This window comes from Opisthocomus hoazin, chromosome W (genome assembly GCF_030867145.1).
Source record: "Opisthocomus hoazin isolate bOpiHoa1 chromosome W, bOpiHoa1.hap1, whole genome shotgun sequence".
Taxonomy (NCBI): domain Eukaryota; kingdom Metazoa; phylum Chordata; class Aves; order Opisthocomiformes; family Opisthocomidae; genus Opisthocomus; species Opisthocomus hoazin.
The window spans coordinates 50,313,194-50,330,998 of record NC_134453.1 but is presented as its reverse complement, the minus strand read 5'-3'; positions in this window follow the sequence as shown (position 1 = coordinate 50,330,998).

Sequence of the window (17,805 nt, the reverse complement as noted above, 5' to 3'; positions counted from 1 at the left end):
GAGGCACAGAGACTGGGGCTGCTTGCTTGTCTTGTCCCCTCAAACTTCAAACGTAGCTTAGGTGGTCTGTGCCGGGCTCCTCCGGCAGCCCTGCTCCGAAAATGCGAACGTCTGCAGATAGCTCGCAGGCAGAAAGAGCTAGCCTGGAAAGCTGTTGCTCAGCCTCATCTGCCCATGGCACTGCTCGCACAGAGGCACAGAGACTGGGGCTGCTTGCTTGTCTTGTCCCCTCAAACTTCAAACGTAGCTTAGGTGGTCCGTGCCGGGCGCCTCCGGCAGCCCTGCTCCGAAAATGCAAACGTCTGCAGATAGCTCGCAGGCAGAAAGAGCTAGCCTGGAAAGCTGTTGCTCAGCCTCATCTGCCCATGGCACTGCTCGCACAGAGGCACAGAGACTGGGGCTGCTTGCTTGTCTTGTCCCCTCAAACTTCAAACGTAGCTTAGGTGGTCCGTGCCGGGCGCCTCCGGCAGCCCTGCTCCGAAAATGCGAACGTCTGCAGATAGCTCGCAGGCAGAAAGAGCTAGCCTGGAAAGCTGTTGACAAGCCTCATCTGCCCATGGCACTGCTCGCACAGAGGCACAGAGACTGGGGCTGCTTGCTTGTCTTGTCCCCTCAAACTTCAAACGTAGCTTAGGTGGTCTGTGCCGGGCTTCTCCGGCAGCCCTGCTCCAAAAATGCGAACGTCTGCAGATAGCTGGCAGCCAGAAAGAGCTAGCCTGGAAAGCTGTTGCTCAGCCTCATCTGCCCATGGCACTGCTCGCACAGAGGCACAGAGACTGGGGCTGCTTGCTTGTCTTGCCCCCTCAAACTTCAAACGTAGCTTAGGTGGTCTGTGCCGGGCTCCTCCGGCAGCCCTGCTCCGAAAATGCGAACGTCTGCAGATAGCTCGCAGGCAGAAAGAGCTAGCCTGGAAAGCTGTTGCTCAGCCTCATCTGCCCATGGCACTGCTCACACAGAGGCACAGAGACTGGGGCTGCTTGCTTGTCTTGCCCCCTCAAACTTCAAACGTAGCTTAGGTGGTCCGTGCTGGGCGCCTCCGGCAGCCCTGCTCCGAAAATGCGAACGTCTGCAGATAGCTCGCAGGCAGAAAGAGCTAGCCTGGAAAGCTGTTGCTCAGCCTCATCTGCCCATGGCACTGCTCGCACAGAGGCACAGAGACTGGGGCTGCTTGCTTGTCTTGCCCCCTCAAACTTCAAACGTAGCTTAGGTGGTCCGTGCCGGGCGCCTCCGGCAGCCCTGCTCCGAAAATGCGAACGTCTGCAGATAGCTCGCAGGCAGAAAGAGCTAGCCTGGAAAGCTGTTGCTCAGCCTCATCTGCCCATGCCACTGCTCGCACAGAGGCACAGAGACTGGGGCTGCTTGCTTGTCTAGTCCCCTCAAACTTCAAACGTAGCTTAGGTGGTCCGTGCCGGGCGCCTCCGGCAGCCCTGCTCCGAAAATGCGAACGTCTGCAGATAGCTCGCAGGCAGAAAGAGCTAGCCTGGAAAGCTGTTGCTCAGCCTCATCTGCCCATGGCACTGCTCGCACAGAGGCACAGAGACTGGGGCTGCTTGCTTGTCTTGTCCCCTCAAACATTAAAAGTAGCTTAGGTGGTCTGTGCAGGGCGCCTCCGGCAGACCTGCTCCAAAAATGCGAACGTCTGCAGATAGCTCGCAGGCAGAAAGAGCTAGCCTGGAAAGCTGTTGCTCAGCCTCATCTGCCCATGGCACTGCTCGCACAGAGGCACAGAGACTGGGGCTGCTTGCTTGTCTTGCCCCCTCAAACTTCAAACGTAGCTTAGGTGGTCCGTGCCGGGCGCCTCCGGCAGCCCTGCTCCGAAAATGCGAACGTCTGCAGATAGCTCGCAGGCAGAAAGAGCTAGCCTGGAAAGCTGTTGCTCAGCCTCATCTGCCCATGGCACTGCTCGCACAGAGGCACAGAGACTGGGGCTGCTTGCTTGTCTTGTCCCCTCAAACTTCAAACGTAGCTTAGGTGGTCCGTGCCGGGCGCCTCCGGCAGCCCTGCTCCGAATATGCGAACGTCTGCAGATAGATCGCAGGCAGAAAGAGCTAGCCTGGAAAGCTGTTGCTCAGCCTCATCTGCCCATGGCACTGCTCACACAGAGGCACAGAGACTGGGGCTGCTTGCTTGTCTTGTCCCCTCAAACATTAAAAGTAGCTTAGGTGGTCTGTGCCGGGCGCCTCCGGCAGCCCTGCTCCAAAAATGCGAACGTCTGCAGATAGCTCGCAGGCAGAAAGAGCTAGCCTGGAAAGCTGTTGCTCAGCCTCATCTGCCCATGGCACTGCTCGCACAGAGGCACAGAGACTGGGGCTGCTTGCTTGTTTTGCCCCCTCAAACTTCAAACGTAGCTTAGGTGGTCCGTGCTGGGCGCCTCCGGCAGCCCTGCTCCGAAAATGCGAACATCAGCAGATAGCTCGCAGGCAGAAAGAGCTAGCCTGGAAAGCTGTTGCTCAGCCTCATCTGCCCATGGCACTGCTCGCACAGAGGCACAGAGACTGGGGCTGCTTGCTTGTCTTGTCCCCTCAAACTTCAAACGTAGCTTAGGTGGTCCGTGCCGGGCGCCTCCGGCAGCCCTGCTCCGAAAATGCGAACGTCTGCAGATAGCTCGCAGGCAGAAAGAGCTAGCCTGGAAAGCTGTTGCTCAGCCTCATCTGCCCATGGCACTGCTCGCACAGAGGCACAGAGACTGGGGCTGCTTGCTTGTCTTGTCCCCTCAAACATTAAAAGTAGCTTAGGTGGTCTCTGCCGGGCGCCTCCGGCAGCCCTGCTCCAAAAATGCGAACGTCTGCAGATAGCTCGCAGGCAGAAAGAGCTAGCCTGGAAAGCTGTTGCTCAGCCTCATCTGCCCATGGCACTGCTCGCACAGAGGCACAGAGACTGGGGCTGCTTGCTTGTTTTGCCCCCTCAAACTTCAAACGTAGCTTAGGTGGTCCGTGCTGGGTGCCTCCGGCAGCCCTGCTCCGAAAATGCGAACGTCTGCAGATAGCTCGCAGGCAGAAAGAGCTAGCCTGGAAAGCTGTTGCTCAGCCTCATCTGCCCATGGCACTGCTCGCACAGAGGCACAGAGACTGGGGCTGCTTGCTTGTCTTGTCCCCTCAAACTTCAAACGTAGCTTAGGTGGTCCGTGCCGGGCGCCTCCGGCAGCCCTGCTCCGAAAATGCGAACGTCTGCAGATAGCTCGCAGGCAGAAAGAGCTAGCCTGGAAAGCTGTTGCTCAGCCTCATCTGCCCATGGCACTGCTCGCACAGAGGCACAGAGACTGGGGCTGCTTGCTTGTCTTGCCCCCTCAAACTTCAAACGTAGCTTAGGTGGTCCGTGCTGGGTGCTTGCGGCAGCCCTGCTTCGAAAATGCGAACGTCTGCAGATAGCTCGCAGGCAGAAAGAGCTAGCCTGGAAAGCTGTTGCTCAGCCTCATCTGCCCATGGCACTGCTCGCACAGAGGCACAGAGACTGGGCTGCTTGCTTGTCTTGTCCCCTCAAACTTCAAACGTAGCTTAGGTGGTCCGTGCCGGGCGCCTCCGGCAGCCCTGCTCCGAAAATGCGAACGTCTGCAGATAGCTCGCAGGCAGAAAGAGCTAGCCTGGAAAGCTGTTGCTCAGCCTCATCTGCCCATGGCACTGCTCGCACAGAGGCACAGAGACTGGGGCTGCTTGCTTTTTTTGTCCCCTCAAACTTCAAACGTAGCTTAGGTGGTCTGTGCAGGGCGCCTCCGGCAGCCCTGCTCCAAAAATGCGAACGTCTGCAGATAGCTCGCAGGCAGAAAGAGCTAGCCTGGAAAGCTGTTGCTCAGCCTCATCTGCCCATGGCACTGCTCGCACAGAGGCACAGAGACTGGGGCTGCTTGCTTGTCTTGCCCCCTCAAACTTCAAACGTAGCTTAGGTGGTCCGTGCCGGGTGCTTCGGGCAGCCCTGCTCCGAAAATGCGAACGTCTGCAGATAGCTCGCAGGCAGAAAGAGCTAGCCTGGAAAGCTGTTGCTCAGCCTCATCTGCCCATGGCACTGCTCGCACAGAGGCACAGAGAATGGGGCTGCTTGCTTGTCTTGTCCCCTCAAACTTCAAACGTAGCTTAGGTGGTCCGTGCCGGGTGCTTCCGGCAGCCCTGCTCCGAAAATGCGAACGTCTGCAGATAGCTCGCAGCCAGAAAGAGCTAGCCTGGAAAGCTGTTGCTCAGCCTCATCTACCCATGGCACTGCTCGCACAGAGGCACAGAGACTGGGGCTGCTTGCTTGTCTTGCCCCCTCAAACTTCAAACGTAGCTTAGGTTGTCCGTGCCGGGCGCCTCCGGCAGCCCTGCTCCGAAAATGCGAACGTCTGCAGATAGCTCGCAGGCAGAAAGAGCTAGCCTGGAAAGCTGTTGCTCAGCCTCATCTGCCCATGGCACTGCTCGCACAGAGGCACAGAGACTGGGTCTGCTTGCTTGTCTTGCCCCCTCAAACTTCAAACGTAGCTTAGGTGGTCCGTGCTGGGTGCTTCCGGCAGCCCTGCTCCGAAAATGCGAACGTCTGCAGATAGCTCGCAGCCAGAAAGAGCTAGCCTGGAAAGCTGTTGCTCAGCCTCATCTGCCCCTGGCACTGCTCGCACAGAGGCACAGAGACTGGGGCTGCTTGCTTGTTTTGCCCCCTCAAACTTCAAACGTAGCTTAGGTGGTCCGTGCTGGGCGCCTCCGGCAGCCCTGCTCCGAAAGTGCGAACGTCTGCAGATAGCTCGCAGGCAGAAAGAGCTAGCCTGGAAAGCTGTTGCTCAGCCTCATCTGCCCATGGCACTGCTCGCACAGAGGCACAGAGACTGGGACTGCTTGCTTGTTTTGCCCCCTCAAACTTCAAAAGTAGCTTAGGTGGTCTGTGCAGGGCGCCTCCGGCAGTCCTGCTCCAAAAATGCGAACGTCTGCAGGTAGCTCGCAGGCAGAAAGAGCTAGCCTGGAAAGCTGTTGCTCAGCCTCATCTGCCCATGGCACTGCTCGCACAGAGGCACAGAGACTGGGGCTGCTTGCTTGTCTTGCCCCCTCAAACTTCAAACGTAGCTTAGGTGGTCCGTGCCGGGTGCTTCCGGCAGCCCTGCTCCGAAAATGCGAACGTCTGCAGATAGCTCGCAGGCAGAAAGAGCTAGCCTGGAAAGCTGTTGCTCAGCCTCATCTGCCCATGGCACTGCTCGCACAGAGGCACAGAGACTGGGGCTGCTTGCTTGTCTTGCCCCCTCAAACTCCAAACGTAGCTTAGGTGGTCCGTGCCGGGTGCTTACGGTAGCCCTGCTCCGAAAATGCGAACGTCTGCAGATAGCTCGCAGGCAGAAAGAGCTAGCCTGGAAAGCTGTTGCTCAGCCTCATCTGCCCATGGCACTGCTCGCACAGAGGCACAGAGACTGGGGCTGCTTGCTTGTCTTGTCCCCTCAAACTTCAAACGTATCTTAGGTGGTGTGTGCCGGGCGCCTCCGGCAGCCCTGCTTCAAAAATGCGAACGTCTGCAGATAGCTCGCAGGCAGAAAGAGCTAGCCTGGAAAGCTGTTGCTCAGCCTCATCTGCCCATGGCACTGCTCGCACAGAGGCACAGAGACTGGGGCTGCTTGCTTGTCTTGCCCCCTTAAACTTCAAACGTACCTTAGGTGGTCCGTGCCGGGCGCCTCCGGCAGCCCTACTCCGAAAATGCGAACGTCTGCAGATAGCTCGCAGGCAGAAAGAGCTAGCCTGGAAAGCTGTTGCTCAGCCTCATCTGCCCATGGCACTGCTCGCACAGAGGCACAGAGACTGGGGCTACTTGCTTGTCTTCTCCCCTCAAACTTCAAACGTACCTTAGGTGGTCCGTCTCGGGCGCCTCAGGCAGCCCTGCTCTGAAAATGCGAATGTCGGCAGATACCTCGCAGGCAGAAAGAGCTAGCCTGGAAAGCTGTTGCTCAGCCTCATCTGCCCATGGCACTGCTCGCACAGAGGCACAGAGACTGGGGCTGCTTGCTTGTCTTGCCCCCTCAAACTTCAAACGTAGCTTAGGTGGTCCGTGCCGGGTGCTTCCGGCAGCCCTGCTCCGAAAATGCGAACGTCTGCAGATAGCTCGCAGGCAGAAAGAGCTAGCCTGGAAAGCTGTTGCTCAGCCTCATCTGCCCATGGCACTGCTCGCACAGAGGCACAGAGACTGGGGCTGCTTGCTTGTCTTGCCCCCTCAAACTCCAAACGTAGCTTAGGTGGTCCGTGCCGGGTGCTTACGGCAGCCCTGCTCCGAAAATGCGAACGTCTGCAGATAGCTCGCAGGCAGAAAGAGCTAGCCTGGAAAGCTGTTGCTCAGCCTCATCTGCCCATGGCACTGCTCGCACAGAGGCACAGAGACTGGGGCTGCTTGCTTGTCTTGTCCCCTCAAACTTCAAACGTACCTTAGGTGGTGTGTGCCGGGCGCCTCCGACAGCCCTGCTTCAAAAATGCGAACGTCTGCAGATAGCTCGCAGGCAGAAAGAGCTAGCCTGGAAAGCTGTTGCTCAGCCTCATCTGCCCATGGCACTGCTCGCACAGAGGCACAGAGACTGGGGCTGCTTGCTTGTCTTGCCCCCTCAAACTTCAAACGTACCTTAGGTGGTTAGTGCCGGGCGCCTCCGGCAGCCCTGCTCCGAAAATGCGAACGTCTGCAGATAGCTCGCAGGCAGAAAGAGCTAGCCTGGAAAGCTGTTGCTCACCCTCATCTGCCCATGGCACTGCTCGCACAGAGGCACAGAGACTGGGGCTACTTGCTTGTCTTCTCCCCTCAAACTTCAAACGTACCTTAGGTGGTCCGTCTCGGGCGCCTCAGGCAGCCCTGCTCTGAAAATGCGAATGTCGGCAGATACCTCGCAGGCAGAAAGAGCTAGCCTGGAAAGCTGTTGCTCAGCCTCATCTGCCCATGGCACTGCTCGCACAGAGGCACAGAGACTGGGGCTGCTTGCTTGCCTTGTCCCCTCAAACTTCAAACGTAGCTTAGGTGGTCCGTGCCGGACGCCTCCGGCAGCCCTGCTCCGAAAATGCGAACGTCTGCAGATAGCTCGCAGGCAGAAAGAGCTAGCCTGGAAAGCTGTTGCTCAGTCTCATCTGCCCATGGCACTGCTCACACAGAGGCACAGAGACTGGGGCTTCTTGCTTGTCTTGTCCCCTCAAACATTAAAAGTAGCTTAGGTGGTCTGTGCAGGGCGCCTCCGGCAGTCCTGCTCCAAAAATGCGAACGTCTGCAGGTAGCTCGCAGGCAGAAAGAGCTAGCCTGGAAAGCTGTTGCTCAGCCTCATCTGCCCATGGCACTGCTCGCACAGAGGCACAGAGACTGGGGCTGCTTGCTTGTCTTGCCCCCTCAAACTTCAAACGTAGCTTAGGTGGTCCGTGCCGGGTGCTTCCGGCAGCCCTGCTCCGAAAATGCGAACGTCTGCAGATAGCTCGCAGGCAGAAAGAGCTAGCCTGGAAAGCTGTTGCTCAGCCTCATCTGCCCATGGCACTGCTCGCACAGAGGCACAGAGACTGGGGCTGCTTGCTTGTCTTGCCCCCTCAAACTCCAAACGTAGCTTAGGTGGTCCGTGCCGGGTGCTTACGGCAGCCCTGCTCCGAAAATGCGAACGTCTGCAGATAGCTCGCAGCCAGAAAGAGCTAGCCTGGAAAGCTGTTGCTCAGCCTCATCTGCCCATGGCACTGCTCGCACAGAGGCACAGAGACTGGGGCTGCTTGCTTGTCTTGCCCCCTCAAACTTCAAACGTACCTTAGGTGGTCCGTGCCGGGCGCCTCCGGCAGCCCTGCTCCAAAAATGCGAACGTCTGCAGATAGCTCGCAGGCAGAAAGAGCTAGCCTGGAAAGCTGTTGCTCAGCCTCATCTGCCCATGGCACTGCTCGCACAGAGGCACAGAGACTGGGGCTACTTGCTTGTCTTCTCCCCTCAAACTTCAAACGTACCTTAGGTGGTCCGTCTCGGGCGCCTCAGGCAGCCCTGCTCTGAAAATGCGAATGTCGGCAGATACCTCGCAGGCAGAAAGAGCTAGCCTGGAAAGCTGTTGCTCAGCCTCATCTGCCCATGGCACTGCTCGCACAGAGGCACAGAGACGGGGGCTGCTTGCTTGTCTTGCCCCCTCAAACTCCAAACGTAGCTTAGGTGGTCCGTGCCGGGTGCTTACGGCAGCCCTGCTCCGAAAATGCGAACGTCTGCAGATAGCTCGCAGCCAGAAAGAGCTAGCCTGGAAAGCTGTTGCTCAGCCTCATCTGCCCATGGCACTGCTCGCACAGAGGCACAGAGACTGGGGCTGCTTGCTTGTCTTGTCCCCTCAAACTTCAAACGTATCTTAGGTGGTGTGTGCCGGGCGCCTCCGGCAGCCCTGCTTCAAAAATGCGAACGTCTGCAGATAGCTCGCAGGCAGAAAGAGCTAGCCTGGAAAGCTGTTGCTCAGCCTCATCTGCCCATGGCACTGCTCGCACAGAGGCACAGAGACTGGGGCTACTTGCTTGTCTTCTCCCCTCAAACTTCAAACGTACCTTAGGTGGTCCGTCTCGGGCGCCTCAGGCAGCCCTGCTCTGAAAATGCCAATGTCTGCAGATAGCTCGCAGGCAGAAAGAGCTAGCCTGGAAAGCTGTTGCTCAGCCTCATCTGCCCATGGCACTGCTCGCACAGAGGCACAGAGACTGGGGCTGCTTGCTTGTCTTGTCCCCTCAAACTTCAAACGTACCTTAGGTGGTCTGTGCCGGGCGCCTCCGGCAGCCCTGCTCCGAAAATGCGAACGTCTGCAGATAGCTCGCAGGCAGAAAGAGCTAGCCTGGAAAGCTGTTGCTCAGCCTCATCTGCCCATGGCACTGCTCGCACAGAGGCACAGAGACTGGGGCTGCTTGCTTGTCTTGCCCCCTCAAACTTCAAACGTAGCTTAGGTGGTCCGTGCCGGGCGCCTCCGGCAGCCCTGCTCCGAAAATGTGAACGTCTGCAGATAGCTCGCAGGCAGAAAGAGCTAGCCTGGAAAGCTGTTGCTCAGCTTCATCTGCCCATGGCAGTGCTCACACAGAGGCACAGAGACTGGGGCTGCTTGCTTGTCTTGTCCCCTCAAACATTAAAAGTAGCTTAGGTGGTCCGTGCTGGGGGCCTCCGGCAGTCCTGCTCCAAAAATGCGAACGTCTGCAGATAGCTCGCAGGCAGAAAGAGCTAGCCTGGAAAGCTGTTGCTCAGCCTCATCTGCCCATGGCACTGCTCGCACAGAGGCACAGAGACTGGGGCTGCTTGCTTGTCTTGTCCCCTCAAACTTCAAACGTAGCTTAGGTGGTCTGTGCCGGGCGCCTCCGGCAGCCCTGCTCCGAAAATGCGAACATCTGCAGATAGCTCGCAGGCAGAAAGAGCTAGCCTGGAAAGCTGTTGCTCAGCCTCATCTGCCCATGGCACTGCTCGCACCGAGGCACAGAGACTGGGGCTGCTTGCTTGTCTTGTCCCCTCATACTTCAAACGTAGCTTAGGTGGTCCGTGCCGGGCGCCTTCGGCAGCCCTGCTCTGAAAATGCGAATGTCTGCAGATAGCTCGCAGGCAGAAAGAGCTAGCCTGGAAAGCTGTTGCTCAGCCTCATCTGCCCATGGCACTGCTCACACAGAGGCACAGAGACTGGGGCTGCTTGCTTGTCTTGCCCCCTCAAACTTCAAACGTACCTTAGGTGGTCCGTGCCGGGCGCCTCCGGCAGCCCTGCTCCGAAAATGCGAACGTCTGCAGATAGCTCGCAGGCAGAAAGAGCTAGCCTGGAAAGCTGTTGCTCAGCCTCATCTGCCCATGGCACTGCTCGCACAGAGGCACAGAGACTGGGGCTACTTGCTTGTCTTGCCCCCTCAAACTTCAAACGTAGCTTAGGTGGTCCGTCTTGGGCGTCTCCGGCAGCCCTGCTCTGAAAATGCGAACGTCTGCAGATACCTTGCAGGCAGAAAGAGCTAGCCTGGAAAGCTGTTGCTCAGCCTCATCTGCCCATGGCACTGCTCGCACAGAGGCACAGAGACTGGGGCTGCTTGCTTGTCTGCCCCCTCAAACATTAGAAGTAGCTTAGGTGGTCTCTGCAGGGCGCCTCCGTCAGTCCAGCTCCAAAAATGCGAACGTCTGCAGATAGCTCGCAGCGAGAAAGAGCTAGCCTGGAAAGCTGTTGCTCAGCCTCATCTGCCCATGGCACTGCTCGCACAGAGGCACAGAGACTGGGGCTGCTTGCTTGTCTTGCCCCCTCAAACTTCAAACGTAGCTTAGGTGGTCCGTGCCGGGTGCTTACGGCAGCCCTGCTCCGAAAATGCGAACGTCTGCAGATAGCTCGCAGGCAGAAAGAGCTAGCCTGGAAAGCTGTTGCTCAGCCTCATCTGCCCATGGCACTGCTCGCACAGAGGCACAGAGACTGGGGCTGCTTGCTTGTCTTGCCCCGTCAAACTTCAAACGTAGCTTAGGTGGTCCGTGCCGGGTGCTTACGGCAGCCCTGCTCCAAAAATGCGAACGTCTGCAGATAGCTCGCAGGCAGAAAGAGATAGCCTGGAAAGCTGTTGCTCAGCCTCATCTGCCCATGGCACTGCTCGCACAGAGGCACAGAGACTGGGGCTACTTGCTTGTCTTGTCCCCTCAAACATTAAAAGTAGCTTAGGTGGTCTGTGCAGGGCGCCTCCGGCAGCCCTGCTCCAAAAATGCGAACATCTGCAGATAGCTCGCAGGCAGAAAGAGCTAGCCTGGAAAGCTGTTGCTCAGCCTCATCTGCCCATGGCACTGCTCGCACAGAGGCACAGAGACTGGTGCTGCTTGCTTGTCTTGTCCCCTCAAACTTCAAACGTAGCTTACGTGGTCCGTGCCGGGCGCCTCCGGCAGCCCTGCTCCGAAAATGCGAACGCCTGCAGATAGCTCGCAGGCAGAAAGAGCTAGCCTGGAAAGCTGTTGCTCAGCCTCATCTGCCCATGGCACTGCTCGCACAGAGGCACAGAGACTGGGGCTGCTTGCTTGTCTTGTCCCCTCAAACATTAGAAGTAGCTTAGGTGGTCTGTGCAGGGCGCCTCCGGCAGCCCTGCTCCAAAAATGCGAACGTCTGCAGATAGCTCGCAGGCAGAAAGAGCTAGCCTGGAAAGCTGTTGCTCAGCCTCATCTGCCCATGGCACTGCTCACACAGAGGCACAGAGACTGGGGCTGCTTGCTTGTCTTGTCCCCTCAAACTTCAAACGTAGCTTAGGTGGTCCGTGCCGGGCGCTTCCGGCAGCCCTGCTCTGAAAATGCGAACGTCTGCAGATAGCTCGCAGGCAGAAAGAGCTAGCCTGGAAAGCTGTTGCTCAGCCTCATCTGCCCATGGCACTGCTCGCACAGAGGCACAGAGACTGGGGCTGCTTGCTTGTCTTGTCCCCTCAAACTTCAAACGTACCTTAGGTGGTCCGTGCCGGGCGCCTCCGGCAGCCCTGCTTCGAAAATGCGGACGTTTGCAGATAGCTCGCAGGCAGAAAGAGCTAGCCTGGAAAGCTGTTGCTCAGCCTCATCTGCCCATGGCACTGCTCGCACAGAGGCACAGAGACTGGGGCTGCTTGCTTGTCTTGCCCCCTCAAACTTCAAACGTAGCTTAGGTGGTCCGTGCCGGACGCCTCCGGCAGCCCTGCTCCAAAAATGCGAACGTCTGCAGATAGCTCGCAGCCAGAAAGAGCTAGCCTGGAAAGCTTTTGCTCAGCCTCATCTGCCCATGGCACTGCTCGCACAGAGGCACAGAGACTGGGCTGCTTGCTTGTCTTGTCCCCTCAAACTTCAAACGTAGCTTAGGTGGTCCGTCTCGGGCGCCTTCGGCAGCCCTGCTCTGAAAATGCCAATGTCTGCAGATAGCTCGCAGGCAGAAAGAGCTAGCCTGGAAAGCTGTTGCTCAGCCTCATCTGCCCATGGCACTGCTCGCACAGAGGCACAGAGACTGGGGCTGCTTGCTTGTCTTGCCCCCTCAAACTTCAAACGTAGCTTAGGTGGTCCGTGCCGGGTGCTTCCGGCAGCCCTGCTTCGAAAATGCGAACGTCTGCAGATAGCTCGCAGGCAGAAAGAGCTAGCCTGGAAAGCTGTTGCTCAGCCTCATCTGCCCATGGCACTGCTCACACAGAGGCACAGAGACTGGGGCTGCTTGCTTGTCTTGCCCCCTCAAACTTCAAACGTAGCTTAGGTGGTCCGTGCCGGGCGCCTCCGGCAGCCCTGCTCCGAAAATGCGAACATCTGCAGATAGCTCGCAGGCAGAAAGAGCTAGCTTGGAAAGCTGTTGCTCAGCCTCATCTGCCCATGGCACTGCTCGCACAGAGGCACAGAGACTGGGGCTGCTTGCTTGTCTTGTCCCCTCAAACTTCAAACGCAGCTTAGGTTGTACGTGCCAGGCGCCTCCGGCAGCCCTGCTCCGAAAATGCGAACGTCTGCAGATAGCTCGCAGGCAGAAAGAGCTAGCCTGGAAAGCTGTTGCTCAGCCTCATCTGCCCATGGCACTGCTCGCACAGAGGCACAGAGACTGGGGCTGCTTGCTTGCCTTGTCCCCACAAACTTCAAACGTAGCTTAGGTGGTCCGTGCCGGGCGCCTCCGGCAGCCCTGCTCCGAAAATGCGAACGTCTGCAGATAGCTCGCAGGCAGAAAGAGCTAGCCTGGAAAGCTGTTGCTCAGCCTCATCTGCCCATGGCACTGCTCACACAGAGGCACAGAGACTGGGGCTGCTTGCTTGTCTTGCCCCCTCAAACTTCAAACGTAGCTTAGGTGGTCTGTGACGGGCGCCTTCGGCAGCCCTGCTCTGAAAATGCCAATGTCTGCAGATAGTCCGCAGGCAGAAAGAGCTAGCCTGGAAAGCTGTTGCTCAGCCTCATCTGCCCATGGCACTGCTCGCACAGAGGCACAGAGACTGGGGCTGCTTGCTTGTCTTGTCCCCTCAAACTTCAAACGTAGCTTAGGTGGTCCGTGCCGGGCGCCTCCGGCAGCCCTGCTCCGAAAATGCGAACGTCTGCAGATAGCTCGCAGCCAGAAAGAGCTAGCCTGGAAAGCTGTTGCTCAGCCTCATCTGCCCATGGCACTGCTCGCACAGAGGCACAGAGACTGGGGCTGCTTGCTTGTGTTGCCCCCTCAAACTTCAAACGTAGCTTAGGTGGTCCGTGCCGGGCGCCTCCGGCAGCCCTGCTCCAAAAATGCGAACGTCTGCAGATAGCTCGCAGGCAGAAAGAGCTAGCCTGGAAAGCTGTTGCTCAGCCTCATCTGCCCATGGCACTGCTCACACAGAGGCACAGAGACTGGGGCTGCTTGCTTGTCTTGTCCCCTCAAACATTAAAAGTAGCTTAGGTGGTCTGTGCAGGGCGCCTCCGGCAGTCCTGCTCCAAAAATGCGAACGTCTGCAGATAGCTCGCAGGCAGAAAGAGCTAGCCTGGAAAGCTGTTGCTCAGCCTCATCTGCCCATGGCACTGCTCGCACAGAGGCACAGAGACTGGGGCTGCTTGCTTGTCTTGCCCCCTCAAACTTCAAACGTAGCTTAGGTGGTCCGTGCCGGGTGCTTCCGGCAGCCCTGCTCCGAAAATGCGAACGTCTGCAGATAGCTCGCAGGCAGAAAGAGCTAGCCTGGAAAGCTGTTGCTCAGCCTCATCTGCCCATGGCACTGCTCACACAGAGGCACAGAGACTAGGGCTGCTTGCTTGTCTTGCCCCCTCAAACTTCAAACGTAGCTTAGGTGGTCCGTGCCGGGCGCCTCCGGCAGCCCTGCTCCAAAAATGCGAACGTCTGCAGATAGCTCGCAGGCAGAAAGAGCTAGCTTGGAAAGCTGTTGCTCAGCCTCATCTGCCCATGGCACTGCTCGCACAGAGGCACAGAGACTGGGGCTGCTTGCTTGTCTTGTCCCCTCAAACTTCAAACGTAGCTTAGGTGGTCCGTGCCGGGCGCCTCCGGCAGCCCTGCTCCGAAAATGCGAACGTCTGCAGATAGCACGCAGGCAGAAAGAGCTAGCCTGGAAAGCTGTTGCTCAGCCTCATCTGTCCATGGCACTGCTCGCACAGAGGCACAGAGACTGGGGCTGCTTGCTTGCCTTGTCCCCTCAAACTTCAAACGTAGCTTAGGTGGTCCGTGCCGGACGCCTCCGGCAGCCCTGCTCCGAAAATGCGAACGTCTGCAGATAGCTCGCAGGCAGAAAGAGCTAGCCTGGAAAGCTGTTGCTCAGTCTCATCTGCCCATGGCACTGCTCGCACAGAGGCACAGAGACTGGGGCTACTTGCTTGTCTTGTCCCCTCAAACATTAAAAGTAGCTTAGGTGGTCTGTGCAGGGCGCCTCCGGCAGTCCTGCTCCAAAAATGCGAACGTCTGCAGGTAGCTCGCAGGCAGAAAGAGCTAGCCTGGAAAGCTGTTGCTCAGCCTCATCTGCCCATGGCACTGCTCGCACAGAGGCACAGAGACTGGGGCTGCTTGCTTGTCTTGCCCCCTCAAACTTCAAACGTACCTTAGGTGGTCCGTCTCGGGCGCCTCAGGCAGCCCTGCTCTGAAAATGCGAATGTCGGCAGATACCTCGCAGGCAGAAAGAGCTAGCCTGGAAAGCTGTTGCTCAGCCTCATCTGCCCATGGCACTGCTCGCACAGAGGCACAGAGACTGGGGCTGCTTGCTTGTCTTGCCCCCTCAAACTCCAAACGTAGCTTAGGTGGTCCGTGCCGGGTGCTTACGGCAGCCCTGCTCCGAAAATGCGAACGTCTGCAGATAGCTCGCAGCCAGAAAGAGCTAGCCTGGAAAGCTGTTGCTCAGCCTCATCTGCCCATGGCACTGCTCGCACAGAGGCACAGAGACTGGGGCTGCTTGCTTGTCTTGTCCCCTCAAACTTCAAACGTATCTTAGGTGGTGTGTGCCGGGCGCCTCCGGCAGCCCTGCTTCAAAAATGCGAACGTCTGCAGATAGCTCGCAGGCAGAAAGAGCTAGCCTGGAAAGCTGTTGCTCAGCCTCATCTGCCCATGGCACTGCTCGCACAGAGGCACAGAGACTGGGGCTGCTTGCTTGTCTTGCCCCCTCAAACTTCAAACGTACCTTAGGTGGTCCGTGCTGGGCGCCTCCGGCAGCCCTGCTCCGAAAATGCGAACGTCTGCAGATAGCTCGCAGGCAGAAAGAGCTAGCCTGGAAAGCTGTTGCTCAGCCTCATCTGCCCATGGCACTGCTCGCACAGAGGCACAGAGACTGGGGCTACTTGCTTGTCTTCTCCCCTCAAACTTCAAACGTACCTTAGGTGGTCCGTCTCGGGCGCCTCAGGCAGCCCTGCTCCGAAAATGCGAACGTCTGCAGATACCTCGCAGGCAGAAAGAGCTAGCCTGGAAAGCTGTTGCTCAGCCTCATCTGCCCATGGCACTGCTCGCACAGAGGCACAGAGACTGGGGCTGCTTGCTTGTCTTGTCCCCTCAAACTTCAAACGTACCTTTGGTGGTCTGTGCCGGGCGCCTCCGGCAGCCCTGCTCCGAAAATGCGAACGTCTGCAGATAGCTCGCAGGCAGAAAGAGCTAGCCTGGAAAGCTGTTGCTCAGCCTCATCTGCCCATGGCACTGCTCGCACAGAGGCACAGAGACTGGGGCTGCTTGCTTGCCTTGTCCCCTCAAACTTCAAACGTAGCTTAGGTGGTCCGTGCCGGACGCCTCCGGCAGCCCTGCTCCGAAAATGCGAACGTCTGCAGATAGCTCGCAGGCAGAAAGAGCTAGCCTGGAAAGCTGTTGCTCAGTCTCATCTGCCCATGGCACTGCTCACACAGAGGCACAGAGACTGGGGCTTCTTGCTTGTCTTGTCCCCTCAAACATTAAAAGTAGCTTAGGTGGTCTGTGCAGGGCGCCTCCGGCAGTCCTGCTCCAAAAATGCGAACGTCTGCAGGTAGCTCGCAGGCAGAAAGAGCTAGCCTGGAAAGCTGTTGCTCAGCCTCATCTGCCCATGGCACTGCTCGCACAGAGGCACAGAGACTGGGGCTGCTTGCTTGTCTTGCCCCCTCAAACTTCAAACGTAGCTTAGGTGGTCCGTGCCGGGTGCTTCCGGCAGCCCTGCTCTGAAAATGTGAACGTCTGCAGATAGCTCGCAGGCAGAAAGAGCTAGCCTGGAAAGCTGTTGCTCAGCCTCATCTGCCCATGGCACTGCTCACACAGAGGCACAGAGACTGGGGCTGCTTGCTTGTCTTGCCCCCTCAAACTTCAAACGTAGCTTAGGTGGTCCGTGCCGGGCGCCTCCGGCAGCCCTGCTCCAAAAATGCGAACGTCTGCAGATAGCTCGCAGCCAGAAAGAGCTAGCTTGGAAAGCTGTTGCTCAGCCTCATCTGCCCATGGCACTGCTCGCACAGAGGCACAGAGACTGGGGCTGCTTGCTTGTCTTGCCCCCTCAAACTTCAAACGTACCTTAGGTGGTCCGTGCCGGGCGCCTCCGGCAGCCCTGCTCCGAAAATGCGAACGTCTGCAGATAGCTCGCAGGCAGAAAGAGCTAGCCTGGAAAGCTGTTGCTCAGCCTCATCTGCCCATGGCGCTGCTCGCACAGAGGCACAGGGACTGGGGCTACTTGCTTGTCTTCTCCCCTCAAACTTCAAACGTACCTTAGGTGGTCCGTCTCGGGCGCCTCAGGCAGCCCTGCTCTGAAAATGCGGATGTCGGCAGATACCTCGCAGGCAGAAAGAGCTAGCCTGGAAAGCTGTTGCTCAGCCTCATCTGCCCATGGCACTGCTCGCACAGAGGCACAGAGACTGGGGCTGCTTGCTTGTCTTGTCCCCTCAAACTTCAAACGTACCTTAGGTGGTCTGTGCCGGGCGCCTCCGGCAGCCCTGCTCCGAAAATGCGAACGTCTGCAGATAGCTCGCAGGCAGAAAGAGCTAGCCTGGAAAGCTGTTGCTCAGCCTCATCTGCCCATGGCACTGCTCGCACAGAGGCACAGAGACTGGGGCTGCTTGCTTGCCTTGTCCCCTCAAACTTCAAACGTAGCTTAGGTGGTCCGTGCCGGACGCCTCCGGCAGCCCTGCTCCGAAAATGCGAACGTCTGCAGATAGCTCGCAGGCAGAAAGAGCTAGCCTGGAAAGCTGTTGCTCAGTCTCATCTGCCCATGGCACTGCTCACACAGAGGCACAGAGACTGGGGCTTCTTGCTTGTCTTGTCCCCTCAAACATTAAAAGTAGCTTAGGTGGTCTGTGCAGGGCGCCTCCGGCAGTCCTGCTCCAAAAATGCGAACGTCTGCAGGTAGCTCGCAGGCAGAAAGAGCTAGCCTGGAAAGCTGTTGCTCAGCCTCATCTGCCCATGGCACTGCTCGCACAGAGGCACAGAGACTGGGGCTGCTTGCTTGTCTTGTCCCCTCAAACTTCAAACGTAGCTTAGGTGGTCCGTGCCGGGCGCCTCCGGCAACCCTGCTCCGAAAATGCGAACGTCTGCAGATAGCACGCAGGCAGAAAGAGCTAGCCTGGAAAGCTGTTGCTCAGCCTCATCTGCCCATGGCACTGCTCGCACAGAGGCACAGAGACTGGGGCTGCTTGCTTGCCTTGTCCCCTCAAACTTCAAACGTAGCTTAGGTGGTCCGTGCCGGACGCCTCCGGCAGCCCTGCTCCGAAAATGCGAACGTCTGCAGATAGCTCGCAGGCAGAAAGAGCTAGCCTGGAAAGCTGTTGCTCAGTCTCATCTGCCCATGGCACTGCTCACACAGAGGCACAGAGACTGGGGCTACTTGCTTGTCTTGTCCCCTCAAACATTAAAAGTAGCTTAGGTGGTCTGTGCAGGGCGCCTCCGGCAGTCCTGCTCCAAAAATGCGAACGTCTGCAGGTAGCTCGCAGGCAGAAAGAGCTAGCCTGGAAAGCTGTTGCTCAGCCTCATCTGCCCATGGCACTGCTCGCACAGAGGCACAGAGACTGGGGCTGCTTGCTTGTCTTGCCCCCTCAAAC